The sequence below is a fragment of the Schistocerca piceifrons genome, chromosome 1, assembly GCF_021461385.2.
Source record: "Schistocerca piceifrons isolate TAMUIC-IGC-003096 chromosome 1, iqSchPice1.1, whole genome shotgun sequence".
NCBI lineage: Eukaryota > Metazoa > Arthropoda > Insecta > Orthoptera > Acrididae > Schistocerca > Schistocerca piceifrons.
Window position 1 is genome coordinate 911480170 of NC_060138.1, and position 5459 is coordinate 911485628.

The window sequence follows — 5459 nt, forward strand, 5'->3', positions numbered from 1 at the left end:
AAAAAACCTACCTGTTAACAACTGCTCGTCTAAAATTGGGAGGCGTATGTTTGCGACTATTACAGCGCCATCTATCACAAAGCGAAAAAGGTGGTCCAACTAAAACGTTCATATTTCTTTACGTACTACACGAATATGTAATAAAAAGGGGGGAGGGTTCCTATTTAAAAAAGCGCAGCTGATATCTGTTTGACCTATGGCGGCGCCATCTAGCGGGCCAACGATAGCGCCATCTGGTTTCCCCCTTCAAGCTAGACAAGTTTTGTTCTTTGTAGTTTTTTCGTTTGACGCTTATTTCGTGAGATATTTGGCCCGGTCACGATCAATGGACCACCCTGTATACACCGGAAGATGCAGCTTCAAAGTTGTGAAACCTATTGTGTAAGTCTATAATCGACTTGAATAAATACAACTACATCTATTATATTTAATACTTTCAACACCTGTATTCAAAAAAACTATACACTGTATGAATTGTCAGTCAATTATGTATCATAGCAGGACCCTTTTGGGGTACGTCGACGATATTCTACGCCCCGCTTTGTTGTTCATGAAAAGCCATCCTGGGTTTGTATTTCAGCAAGAAATGAGAGTTTCTACTGCTTGTCTTCGTGCTTGCCAAACCCTGCCTTGACCAGCAAGGTCGCCGGGTCTCCCCCAATTGAGAACATTTGGAGCATTGTGCGCACAAATGAGAAAACAGGGAAGTCGACATGAAGTGTTCTGGACAAATCCGGTATCTGACGAAACCGAAAGACGGACCCATCGGACACCTTTTACTCTGCCACTTACATGCAGTTACCATTGTTAGCAAAGTTGTTATTGCCAAGCTGAACGTGCACCGTTTTCCTTGCAGTTCCTGCTTTAACGGGAATAAGCAGGCTGCTATGTTGTTGATGTACAGAATAACTAATAATAAATCAATACTTCAGTATACAGCTCTAAAACAGGCCGTATATTTACAACGTGCAGATGATATTTTTATAGGATAGTACGTCGATATTTTTTCATTCTATGTATAGATATATCCATATTTGGTTTCGATGTATCGAGACACGGTAATGACACTTTTTAAAAATAGCAATACATCGAATTTCTAATATTTTTAAAGATATCAACAGTCCTAGTTACCCCTCGTAAATGCGTAGCGGGTTGCCTATGACGCATTAGTTTAGAGCATTGCGATGTTATTCATCAGACGTGCACCTATCCATAATACATGCTGTTCTGCTTTCGAGATTACATGCTATAATATAGAAGCGTTTTAGACAGTATCTCTTTCTTTTCAGGTACAAGTCGTTTAAGGTATAACAGTGGTTAAGAAAATGGACACACATACTGGAGCGGTGGGTTCAAACACACGTTTCATGATACAGATTTAGATTTTCCATGGTTTCCGAAAATTGATTATTGACACTGGTGCTACGGTGTTTCGAGAAGGAGACGGGCGATTTTCGTTCTCGTTCCTCATCCTGTCTACGTTTCTGCTCCGTGTCTAATGACTTCGTCGTCGGCTGGATCCCAATCTTTCTTCTTCATTTTTTTGACATTAAAGTTAATGTGACGTGAAAATTATATTTCCTATTACTTTACTCATAATATTGTAAAGTACTCGCGTACTGCAAGGACGCGCCCGGGTAGCTAAGCACGTTAGCACACTGATTCCGGGGTTCGGGGAGGCGCGTTGGTCCCGGATCTAATCCGTCCGGCAAGCCTCGATATGATTTTTAGGCGGTTTCCCTCATCCGAGTAGGTGGCTGCTACCCACGTCCCGCCTCAGTTACACGATTCGCAAACATTTCGAAAACGTTCTCACATTTTCACTCGGGTCAATGCTAGACGTAGACAAACGGGGTCCACAGATTCCTTCCCAGGGAGGAAGGCGCGGCGAGAGTAAGGAAATGCGGCCATCCTCTTAACAACTGCCAGATCCAGATTAACATGTCATCGCCGTGAAGATACCGGACAAGGCCAGGAAAAAGAAGAAGACTGGGCCGGTGCAAGAAACGAAATAGAAACTGTGAATACATAAGCGTACGAACACACTTGACTGGAATACACTGATATTTTGAGGTTATCGCCGATGAAATACAAAGTACGGAAGTTTACCTCCAACTTGTACAGAAGGCAGACTGAAATTATAGGAGTGGAAGGACATGGGCATGAGACAGTGTTGTATCCTGTTCGCCATGTTATTGGAGTTTCACATAGAAGCAATCAGTTACGGAAATAGAGGAGAAGTTAGAAATGGAATTAAAGTTCAGGAAGAAGAAATAATAATTTTAAGAAACTTCCTGGCAGATTAAAACTGTGTGCCGGACCGAGACTCGAACTCGGGACCTTTGCCTTTAGCGGGCAAGTGCTCTACCAACTGAGCTACCCAAGCACGACTCACGCCCCGTCCTCACACCTTTAATTCTGCCAGTACCTCGTCTCCTACCTTCCAAACTTTACAGAAGCTCTCCTGCGAATCTTGCAGATTGCCAGTAGTATTGGTATAACTGGTGGGAAACGAAATATAAATAGAATCTGAAGCCATTTTGACTATTTTTCGACCGTGACTGTCACAGGGTGTATCATAATTAATGGCGTAAAAGCATACAGTTGAAAGTACACGATACTAGAAGCAAAAACAAATGTCTTCTACTGCAGGTTCTTTGCTTTCCATATTTTAGAAAGTGGTAGTATGGACAAAAATAAGAAAAAAATGTCCAGCAAACATGTGCTCTAAAACACATACCTTAAAAATTACGAGCACTTGATCATTAGAAGAGTGGTGTTTGAAAGAAGCAAAGATGAACGAATGCTCATAACTCTTAAGGAATGCAATTTGGAGCACTGGACTTTTTTTTCTTGTTTTGGTCCATACTACCAGTTCCCAAAATATGGAAAGCAAAGAACTTGCAGTAGAAGCGATTTGTTTCACAGTATCAGAGATGAAAAATTGCTCGTAGCTCTTAAGGCACTGAGACTTTTTTACTTCTAGTATTGTGTACTTTCAACTGTACGCGTTTACGCCATTATTTATGATACACCCTGAATAACTGTTGTTATTTTGTACTCGATAGGACGTTGTTCATCGTGATCAAAGATAAGCGTTTCCTGTTATTATTCGTAAATTCGAAAGTTGTTTATGTATAACAGAAACATGTTTCATGTAAGTTCGGCGAAGTGCTGAAGCGATGTTTGATATATATTTGTTTTGCGTTTTTTAAAATTTTGCCATTGTGCTGCGTTTTCTAGCTTTATATCATAAATCTGTATTGTTTACTTTATTTTTACTACAACATCCTTCTGTTTCTCGTCACAAATGAACACTTTTCAAATAAACCCTGAATTAAACACCGATAATTGCAGTTTTGCTATAAATTATGTTTATTCTTAAGTAACAGACTGGAGGATAAGTATGTAGAACAAAAATATTCCATAGATTATGCGGCCCTTCGTATACCCTTACTCGGTTTCTAGACAGTTCAATGTTTCCGGTTCCTAGGGAAATCTAGTAATATACTGATCGCGTACGTACAGAAAGCGATCGTTATGAGGTAGCGCCCGATAGTATGCAACTCACCCAACCCCTTGGTAGTGCGGGCACGGGCCCCACTAGAAAGACATGCCGCGGCGCGTATTTTGTCATGAAGGTAGTCCTGAACTCGCTCGCTCAGCTCAGCAGACAAAATGCGTTTCTGAACCTGTTAACTCGCAGCTGGGCGTGTAAGTACTAACAAGAATTGCCTCTTCCACTGGAATCTGCTATTATGATGTCTTGCTGATTAACAGCACTACAGCAAAATTTAATTTAAGATCAATACTCGATATAAATGGTATAACGGCCTGTTTATAGCATTTAGTCTCTTCTGCTTAGCAGGACTCATTACATGCTGGAAGTGGGACCTTATGCAAGTGATAATCATTTTAGCATGACTTTATTTTATTGTACGCCATTACAGCCGTAACAAGTTATAAGTAGGCCCATGGACTTCCCATCATTATAGGACTAATAACAGTAAGATTCCATAATAGCGGATCACTGTAGAAGATGTTATTTTTGTTTGTACGGGCACGCCTAGTTACGAGTGAACAGGTGTAGAAACGTAGTTTGTCTGCTGATTTGAGCGAGCGAGCGAGCGTAGGACCTCGCGCGGGCACGACCGTAACAGACCGTAGTCTACGTTTAATTATGGTAGCCTACGGTAGTTTTACAACTACAGGTAGATTGAATAGGTACTGCATAGAACTGGAGGAAAAAAGAAATTTGCTATACAACTGAACTAGAAGAAGCTTTAGGTCACGAGGCGTCAAGGAACAGTTAGTCTGATGACGGTGGGAGGCCCGTGGGGTTGGGGGAGAGTGTATGGGGAGGAGGGAGGACAAAAATTGTAGAGGGAGACCAAGGCATGATTAAGTAAGTGGATATAAGTTGCAGTAGTTATACAAGATGAGGCTCGCACAGGTTATACTAGCATGGATAGCTGCATCAAAGCACTCTTCCGATTGAAGGCAACAGCGACAACAGAACAAAGAGAGAAAAGGATGGTAAGTTAAGTTACTACTAGCGTCAAATGAAAGGGGAAAAACGAATGTACACTGCGATAAACTTAATGCTAGTATTAGAACAGAAACATTGAATACGCAAGTGAACGTACACTGTCGAGTTCATGTATGCTTCCTAGGTTTTTCTGGCACAGATAAGAACAACAATAGAGAGCACGAAGACCATAATTAATTTAATGAATAGTATTTAAGAGAATTACAATTATACTAATACTATTTATAAAACGAAACAAGAATGTTACTGGGCTTCGTGATCATCAAGTTCGCTTTGCAAATGAAAGGGAAAACGAATCTGGTCATAATATCGTTTCAGAGAATACAATACATCACACACAAAACGAAACGTTGCACCGAGAATTCCGCTCAGTCAATATTCTTGTTGATTTTACCACTAGTCCCTTGCTGCTTGCCAGTCGCGTCAACAATATTGCATCTCCTGTAATGTGTCATTCATTGAAACGTAACAAAATTATTCGGGCTCGTCCGGGATTTGAACCCGGGACCTCTCGCACCCGAAGCGAGAATCATACCCCTAGACCAACGAGCCACACTCTGCCATCTTCATGTTAATTGAATAGACGGGAGTGTGCCACGCTACAGTAACCCTGCTGTGCGAGATACGCCGTATCCGTGAGCTACAGAGTGTGACGCACGGCCAAGAAGAGAGAGCGCCCGTTACCCCAACTGCCAACACTGCTGCCTTTCGTTTCATACTGGTCGCGCTTATCGATGTATCCTCCGGCTGCTATGCATCACACTGAACATCAATGTAATGAATATTTGCAAGTGCTGAATTCTACCCAAATATTCTCTTCACGTAGAATCTGAAAAAAGAAAGTGCTTGACTCTTGACTCTTTCCCAACTGCTTTTTTGAAACCGAGGACACAACGTGTACTCTGAGGAG

The 5459-nt window shown here is 41.5% G+C and overlaps 1 non-coding gene across 1 annotated transcript; it reads right to left on the reverse strand.

Annotated features, from left to right (window-relative positions):
* Positions 1-5029: 5029 nt before the first annotated feature.
* Positions 5030-5101, reverse strand: Trnap-cgg. The gene has a single exon. It is a non-coding gene; the product is annotated as a tRNA-Pro (tRNA).
* Positions 5102-5459: the final 358 nt, after the last annotated feature.